Source organism: Phaseolus vulgaris, chromosome 4 (assembly GCF_000499845.2).
Source record: "Phaseolus vulgaris cultivar G19833 chromosome 4, P. vulgaris v2.0, whole genome shotgun sequence".
Classification (NCBI taxonomy): Eukaryota; Viridiplantae; Streptophyta; class Magnoliopsida; order Fabales; family Fabaceae; genus Phaseolus; species Phaseolus vulgaris.
The window spans coordinates 31,190,647-31,200,842 of record NC_023756.2 but is presented as its reverse complement, the minus strand read 5'-3'; the positions used below and the strand labels follow the sequence as shown (position 1 = coordinate 31,200,842).

The 10,196-nt window shown below is 34.0% G+C and overlaps 1 pseudogene; it reads right to left on the bottom strand.

Moving 5' to 3' along the window:
- Positions 1-9,236, bottom strand: LOC137838648 (receptor-like protein EIX2; annotated as a pseudogene).
- Between the last annotated feature and the right edge of the window lie 960 nt (positions 9,237-10,196).

Below are 10,196 nucleotides of genomic sequence, written 5' to 3'. Positions count from 1 at the left end.
TTACTCTTTAACATAAATGTTATCTTTAACATTATTCAAGAAGTTGAAATAGGCATGTCGCCAAGAACTTTTGAATAAGATTGTGCTAAATACCTTCCAGAAGCTTAGAACAAATCTAAATGTCATACTTATGAAAAAATCATTATTGAGTAATGAATATTCATCTTCATGGATTTCAACATTTGGTTCGTGTGTTGATCTACCCTCAATACACATTTTCTGGAGTGGTGGTCCACACAGATTGAAATTATCTTCATAGCTTGATGGATTGAATCCCTGTAATTGTGTAGCAGTTGAAATTTTTCTAGTTAGATGATTATGGGACAAATCTAACACACCAAGTCTATGAATTTGAGTAACACTTAGTGGAATTGAATCAACAAATTGGTTTCTTGACAAGTCAAGAGAATCAAGGAATGCTAAATTTCCAATATTTGAAGGAATTTCCTCAGTTAAATTGTTTCTTGATAAGTTCAATGAAATCAATCTTGACAATTTCTATATTTCTAGAGGAATTTTTTTTTAGAAATGATTGCTTGAGAGATCAATGCTTTTTAAAAATGGAAAACCTCTATTCATAAACATTTGTTCTGAACCTTTCCAAGTCAACAATGCATTCAAATCGTATGACATGTTGCTAGCGTAAATACTATTTTTGAAGAAGTACCAATGATCTCCATGATATATTGAAGATGTTGTTTGAGCCATTGAAGTAGGATTTTTTATGGATTTAGGAATTTTTCCAGATAAGTTGTTTACTGAGAGATCCAAGAGTTGAATGTTTCTTAGACAACAAATCCTTCATGGTAAACGTCCAAAGAATTGATTCCTTCCCAAAATTAAAATTTGCAATTCTCTTTCTGTCCCAATCCAATCTAGGATAAATCCTGATAATTTGTTTCCTGACATATCAACATTACCAGCTTTCTGCAATTCCTCATGGAGAAAGGGATTCCTTCTACTAAACTGTTGTTTCTAAAAAACAATACTTGAAGATGAAGAAGCGATCCCATTGAAGTGGGAATTTTTCCTGAAAAATTATTGTGACTCAAATCTAAATAAACTAGTGAGTTTAATTTGTTAGAATATATGGCCTTAAACAAGAGGGGGTGAATTGTTTATAAGATATTTTTGCAAACTTTGAAGGTATAATGAAATTCAATGCTAAATTACAGAGAAAAGAATCAAGGAAACAAAAACCCAAAACTGTTTTAAGATGATATGAGAAAAACAATCGGTTGTTAGAACTTAAACAGCTTAAAAAAACATAATTTAAAGAGTTAAGGGTAAGAGATAAGCACACAAGCAATTTATACTGGTTCACTCTTACACCAAGAGCTACATCCAGTCCCCAGAAACCATTGGGTAAACCACTATGCAATCAAAACTAGATTACAAACACCACACACCTTTATAAGATATTTTTGCAAACTTTGAAGGTATAATGAAATTCAATGCTAAATTACAGAGAAAAGAATCAAGGAAACAAAAACCCAAAACTGTTTTAAGATGATATCAGAAAAACAATTGGTTGTTAGAACTTAAACAGCTTAAAAAAACATAATTTAAAGAGTTAAGGGTAAGAGATAAGCACACAAGCAATTTATACCGGTTCACTCTTACACCAAGAGCTACATCCAGTCCCCAGAAACCATTGGGTAAACCACTATGCAATCAAAACCAGATTACAAACACCACACACCAAAGTAGTGACCTTGAACCCCTCAAGAAACACACTACCTTTACTACAAAAAAAAGTGTATATTGTGGCGGTTATTTTCGTATAAACTGGCGTTTATAATCGCCACAATATACGTTTGTGGCGGTTTCCCAAACCGCCATAGAACTGGCCGCCACAAAGTTTAATGTGGCGGTTTTACACTACCCGTCGCAACACCCGCCACTTTAAACATAGTGTAAGTAGTGGCGGTTTTTATATGTAAGTAGTGTCAGTTATAACTGTCATAATTTACATTCATTGAAGAAAATTATGGCGCCACAATATACATAAGTAGTGTCAGTTATAACTTTCGCAATTTACATTCATTGAAGAAGATTATGACGCCATAATATACGTAAGTATCGCAATGCACCATAATATACGTAAGTATCGCAATGCACCATAATATACGTAAGTAGTGTCAGTTATAACTGTCGCAATTTACATTCATTGAAGAAGATTCTGGCACCATAACATACGTAAGTAGTGGCGTTTTTAACTTACGTAATTTTAATTTTGAATAAATAAAATTTAACCACCACTTTTTTATAATCTGTTTTATACAATTATAAAATTTAACCACCACTTTTTCATAATAAAATAAAATAATGTATAAAGTTATAATTATCCATTCATTTCATTGAAAATTAAAACACACATAATAATGTTCAAAAGTTTATATGTAATTGAAAATTAAAACCCATAAAAAGTTCATACATCCATAATCAAGTTTAAAATTACAACACATAATTGTTCAAAAGTTCATACATCCTTAATCAAGTTTAAAATTAAAACACACATCCCTAATAAGTTTTGCTTCCAAGACTTGATCCTATTACTTGATTAGGTGATAGAACACCACTTCCATAATCCGATGCCTGAAATAAATAATTTTAAAAAGTGTTAATAATCCAAAAAATGTAATCATATATAGGATTCACACATTCACACAAAAGCTGTAGAAAGAGAAAGATGAAAAAAATCCGGAATGTTATTTTGGATATGCTTAAAATATTGCGAATCAACCTTGTTTTTATTTAAGCTACGAAACAAATGGCTGAGATCTCTTTCTAAGAGAGATTTCAAATAGAGACCATTTTCTCTTATTGAAAAGTGCACTATAAGAATTAAAAAAATAGTTAGTAATATTAAAATTGTTATACATTTTATTTTCAAACTTAATTATCCTTAACATTAGCTAATCATACACTTTTGTGTATTGTTTCAATTTTATTACTTTTTAAATGTCTTTATTAATGTAAGAGATATTATAGTTTGGCTTTTAGTAAAAAGACCAAATCAAACCTCTAATTAATCTAAGTAAAAAGAATTTGTTGCTACGCATACCTTGGTATAAATAAAGCTTTTCAGTTGTCGTGTTGGCATCACCATATTGCATCACATGTGAACCCATCTCATAATCTTTAAAATTTGAAGTTCGTTGTTGTACCTGCACAAGAAAAACTATGTTTTCAGTTTTTGTTTTCCCCAATGCTAATATTGAAAATACAAAGCATTGCAATTCATTCAAATTTTCTTACCGATTGGTATTGTTGTTCCTAAAATAAAATTAAAATCCTAAAATAAAATTAAAATCACATCCCATCAAAGTGTCAAATTCAATTAACAGAGTAGCACAAAAGAAGCAATTTTCTAATACTATAGGTAAAAAATCCTTTTCTATTTACACAGAAAACAATAACAACAGGTAACAATTCATTTTCTAATCTAATTTGTTTCAGCAATGGAGCTAGTACCTTATGTATTGACCATTAAAATATCATCAATACGAAGCGAAACACTTTACACATCTAATTTCTATCAACAACCCAATGATTATGTTTACCAGTGTTCTCTCCTAATTTATCAAATCATTTGTTCTAATTCACTCTAAAGACTAATACAACACTAAATCAACAACCAACATAGCACTATCTGAAGAATATGTACAAGCTGCATCCATCCTTCTCGATAATCTATCCTTAAAACAAGACCAAAGAATAAAAATAATATATAAAAATATATAAAAATAATTAAATACCCTTCATTTTATATCGTCATGCAATAACCCTCCAGCTCCAGCCAATCTCGCTAAAATCAAACACCAAAATCAACAAGTAAAAACACTCATTTGATTGAAAAGAGAATATGCATGTCAGAGGTGACTCGAGGAAGTTTAAACAAGAATAAAACCATACGCATTGTAATTAAATCAATCCACATGTTTACTATTGCTATATATCACGAAGTTTATCTTCACTACTGCTATGGCTCTTTGCTGATGAAAAAAAAAACTACTTCTATGACAATAAGTCCATTGAAGCAATAACACGACACTTTAAATAACCAAGTTGGTAGTTTATGCTGACCAAACCGCTGAAGAAATCATATAGAAATGGAACACAGGCTAGAATCAGATACCTGTGATTATTAATTTCTGTCGATTTCAGAAGATGGTTGTTGCAGTAAGCTGCGCCCACCATGTCTATGCACTTCAGCAATACTTTGAGAAACATGCTTATAGCTTCTGCCATTTGGAAACATGTTGGGAAGAACTACATTTCTATGAAAGTTGGGAACATCTTTGCTAGAGATAAAACCACTTGCCCTTGTCGCATACCTGTACATCCAAACTATCTTTAGAAGCATTTCAATGCATACAGTTGCATAACAACCTTAAATCCTTCTATTCTAGACTACTGCACTTTAATTAATACACATTAATCAAACATCTTATGCCATTTGGGAAAACATAATAATTTTCTATTCATAAAGTTTGAAATTTAATGTTTTACCAGGAATGTGAACATGGGTACAAATTCATGGACATCCCAATAATCAATTACAGAGAATTAACAACCAAAACACAATTAAAAAATAAGTTAACCAGAATAATAACGACCCATGACACAACACCATTGAAATAGTTGAATTCATAATCATTCTTGGAAAGATTTGTAGTAATAACAAAAGAGTGGACATCAATTAGAAAACAAGAGGAATGAAGCACGTGCGAACAGAAGATACGTGCGATACGAGTGAACTATTAATAAGATAAGCTAGATAACACAACTGGCACCAAATATAATTTCAGAGATTTCAGGGTTGATTACCTCTGCAACAACCGCTTCATTCTTAATAGGATTCATTGAGCAGGTTGAATAAATCATTCTTCCACCAACTTTAAGTTAAGATACACCTAATAACATTATAGAGTGATTGAGTTTGCGAAAATCGTCTCGGTATGCGAAAAAAAAAGATTAAACCAGAGCTGAAATGAAACCAGCGTCAATGTAACTTGGAACTGAAACAAATGAGTTTGGCAAACCACACCAAGAATGTTGATCTTGAACACCTCAAGAACACACAACACTCATTGGCAACACAAATACAGAAATACAGTAATCAAGGAAGAAGAGAATAGAATACACCTGGGTATTACAAAGCTTAAAGTTCAGAATTACAACCCAATCCTATTACACACACTTAAGAATGATCCAAAGCTCTTTCAAATCTTGGAAAAACTATGATAAACTCTTTCTCTTACTCTAAGATTAGAAGCGTAAAACCACCTTTATATAGACCAACCAAGTGGTTAAAAACATTTAATAAAGGAGCCAAGGTAGTTAGGATCATTTAAAGCATATTAAAACCACTTAACAGAATTCTGTTAAGGTTTCCAAACAATCGGTTGTTTTCTCGAAACAATCGATTGAATTGTCTTGACAGCAAAGTCAAGTTTTTCAAAACCTTTTCAAAAACTGCTAAGGTAAAACAACCTGTCGTTTCGAAATTTCAACCTGTTGAAACTACTAAGGTAAAACAACCTGTTGAAACTTTAACAACATTTTAGAAAACTCATCTTTTCAAAAGGTTGAAGATTCAAATGAACTTGGATCATCTTAAGGAGTGAATTAACAAGTTCCAAACAACTAGAAAACACACACACCCAAAAGCAAGGTCTTCAAGCTTTCCTCTTGGATTTGGAGACATCAAAGCATTTTGTTCAACATAATTGTCTCCAACAATATGGGATATGTCCGGATAATCGATTTTATGAAAGGTCTAAATGGCTTAAACCTTGAAGTGTACCATTTTCACATAAAAATTAAAGAGAACTTGAAAGTTTATTTTTTGACAAATCAAGACGTCCAGAATTCCGTAGAAATAAAGGAATAGAACCTTCAAATTGATTTGATCCAAAGGACATGGAAGTAGGAATATACGTTGGTGGAAACTTTGGAAGTATACCTCGTAGATTGTTGTATGAAATATTCATTTTCATCACTTTTTGTCGTGGTAATTTAGCCCAAAACCATTCAGGGACAGTATCTGATATTGCAGCATTTGAAATGTCAATATTGGAAAATTTATTTTGTGTCTGCAACCATTTGGGAAATGTTGGACCTAGCTTGCAAGATCTCAATTCTATCGTGGGCAATTGAAAAGGTGGGACCCAATTTTTGGTAAATATCAATGCCAATGAGTTGTTAGATAAATGCAATTTCTTTAAGTTGGACATACACTAATGCAAAATGAAGAAAATAACGTTTTTATTTAATGCGGCTTTGCGCTTAAACGAATCAACGACTGAACATGAGAGTGACAAAACCATTGATCACTAAAGTAGTGGTTGTTTTGAATAGTTTGGCAAAAATATATCCGCGACCGAATATGTTTATTTTTTAGTCACCGACTTCGGTTCGGTCAATAAATGGAGTAGTTTATTTTTCTGCCACCGTATATGTTTATTTTTTAGCCATCGATTTTCTTTTGGTCGCTAAATGTAATTGCTTATTTCTGCCGTCGAATCAACCACTGAATATGTTTATTTTGTAGTCACCGATTTTTCTTTGCTCGTTAAATGTAATTGTTTATTTTCAACCACCGAATTAGCCACTGAAATGAGATTTATATTTTTTATTTAATTATGCATATATTAAAATAAAATAGAAAATTTGAAAAATAAATAAATTAAAAAGAATATAAAAAGAATATTAATTTTAATATCAATAATTATATTTTATATGAAGTAAATAACATATTTTAAAAAATATAATTATTGTAAATAATAATTATAATTATTAATATTATTATTATAAATAATAACTATATTTATTAATATTATTATTATAAATAGTAATGATATGTATTAATATTATTATTATAAATAATAACTATAAATAATAATAATAATAATAATAATAATAATAATAAAGTTTGCAGTTGGTCGGAATTGAAAAAGCTTTTGTCATATGATTATTAATAATATATTTATTAATATTATTATTATAAATAATAATAATAATAATAATAATAATATTACAGTTTGTAGTGGTCGAAATTGAAAAAACTTTTGTAATATAATTATTAATAATTTGTTACTCTTTTATATGATTAATTTGGGGTCAAATATATTACAGAACAGCTGTTGTGGCGGAAATTTTCTAGGCAGACGAATGATGTGGCAGTGATTAATTTGGGGTCAAATATATTACAGAACAGCTGTTGTGGCGGAAATTTTCTAGGCAGACGAATGATGTGGCAGAGTGGAGCAGTGTAGTGGGGGAAATTTCTTGCATTTTAGTTCCCTCTAAAGTTAGGTCTCTACCTGATTTCCTGCAAGCTTGAGAAAATGGATCACGGAGTTGTATTGTTGAACTAAGTCTCTTAGGTTTTTGTTGTTTTTGGGTACGTTTTCATTGATTTCTTGTTTTCTGTTTTGGTTATTGTACCTTGTACTCGAGGTTCAAGGGAGTACAATAGTAGCTTGAGAATTTTTTATTTGGATCTTGAGGTTTGTTTGAGCAACCTTGGATCAACATTGGAGTTCTACAAAATTCCAAAACAAGAGTCCCATTGCCAAAGCGAATTAGGCTGTTGAGAAGGGAGCCTCAGCCTTGATGGGAAAAACGCAGCGGAAGCAACACACACAATCACGAATCAACTGCAGAAAATACACGACACAAGATTTAACGTGATTCGGTCGCCAACTACAACCTACATCCGCACGGACAACTATTAGGTTTTCATTTTGTCCTGTTGCACCCCAATTACATGTACAATGATCTCTTTAAATAGAGATTATAAAAGGGACACAATGATTAAGCCCACTCACTAAACATAGTGTATAGTCAGCCCAACCCAATTGATCATGGCTTCATACCCAACAATCTCCCACTTGAAGCCACGAAACAATGTTCACATGCGCTTCAATTGTGTACAATGATTAAGCTCACTCACCAAACATGGTGTTTAGTCCGCCCAACCCAATTGGTCTTGACTTCATACCCAACAATCTCCCACTTGAAGTCACGAAACAATGTTCACCTGCGCTTCAACTGTGTACACGTACTTCTGTAATTTGTCGACGAAACTCAATATTCCACCTCTAGTTGCCACCAACCTTCTTAATCATTTTGAAGACTTTGTTAAAACTCCCCTAAGTTTCAACACGTCAGTCACTGATCTGTTCTCTATTCCTACCGGCTCCCACTTACAGGAACTGTCAGATCCTGGAACAGCCTGAGAACAAACATACTCCATACTCAACAAGAAATTTTCTAGAGATGTTTCAACAGTTGGAATACTGGTTCTCCTAACCCACTGTCGTCTAGGAACCTCAGCTGAAGCACGACCCGTGCTCCCACTGCCATAAGTAACCCTGACTGGTCTATCTGAACCTTTCCATTCATCCTAAATCTGACCTGTGGCTATGAATTTCTCTCTTGTAAAGACAACCCTCTTCTGCCCACGAGATTCTGTGAACCAGACTTTGTTTATCTTCTGAACTGGGATGGTCACTCCCTCAGATGGTAATCCGACCATATACAACAAACCTCTCTTTCTTCTGCGAGCCATGACAAGATTTCCCTTGACGACTTTCCACTGCTGATTTCCGAATTTCACTTCATGTCCCTATTCGTCCAACTGCCTAACAAAAACCAAACTTTTCGTCAAGCTTGGAACAACTCTAACATCCTTCAAAGTCCAGAAACCAACTTGTGTCTTCAACACTATGTCACCCATGCCTGTAACATCAAGAGTTATGTTGTCTGCTAGTCTTACCTTTTCAAAGTCTCCAATAACTAGATTCTACAATGCTTCACTGTTGTGGGTAGCATGAAATGAAGCACCGGAATCCATGACCTAGGAATCCACACTGCTATCCGCACAACATACTAAAAGGTCCTTGTCCGAATTCTTCTGCAGCCTGAGTCTTTTACTGACTCCTTCTTTTGTTCTTGCTCCCACTATCTCTAATATTTTTCTTACCTCTGATGATGACATATAGCGATTCACTAGATAATTCCCCAAAACTCCTTCTTCGGACATCCTCGCCAAGAGTGAGATCACGAATCTTCTCAAAAGTGAATCCATCTGATCCCGTTGAACTGGTAACTACTGTAACCGTTTCGGACCAACTGTCAGGCAAAGACAATAGCAGTAGTAAAGCTTGAACTTCATCATCGAACTTAATGCCCACTGACATAAGTCTGGCTAAGATCAAATTCATTTTATTAATGTGCTCAGTAATTGAATTGTCTTAACTTCGTGCCGCAGCGAAAAGCAGCCACACCCTACGCCTAGCATCGCACCGTCACTGTTACACCAGCAGAAAAATGCACGCGCCACCCTGCGTCTTCCGTCACTGCCATTGCACTGCACCTCCGTGCCGTCTCGCTCACTGCAAGAACCTGCACCTATTCGCCGTGAAACACAATCCGCCGTTGGGTCGCTGTGAAACCCTAGCTTTGGGACGCTGCTGGAGCCCCTATGAAACCCTAGCTTTGGGACACTGTTGTCGTCTCTACGAAACTATAACTTTGGGATGCTGCTGCAACTCCTGTGAAACCCTAACTTTGGGACGTTGTTGCCGCCTCTGCGAAACCCTATCTTTGGGACGCCGCTGTCGCCCCTGCGAAACCCTAGCTTTGGGACGTTGTTGCCGCCTCTGCAAAACCCTAACTTTGGGACGCTGCTGCAATCGCATTTCACGTCTCATCGATTAATTTCTGCTGATTGAATCTCTAGTATGTAAACGAACCAAAGCTCTTGATACCACTTGATGGGAAAAACGCACGTGGAAGCAACACACACAATCATGAATCAACTGCAGAAAAATAAACGACACAAGATTTAACGTGGTTTGGTCGCCAACTGCAACCTACATCCACACAGGCAACTATTAGGTTTTCATTTTGTCTTGTTGCACCCCAATTACAATTACAATGATTTCTTTAAATATAGATTATAAAAGGGACACAATGATTAAGCCAACTCATTAAACATGGTGTCTAGTCAGCCCAACCCAATTGGTCCCGGCTTCATACCCAACAAGCCTATTGTGGTGGTTCCATATCTATAGTAGCTCACTTTGAGAAAATAGTAATATTATTATATTCTTTGTTTTTCTATATTTAATTTAAATACGATATATTATATCTTTTTATTAAATTTATGCAGACTAAGGAGT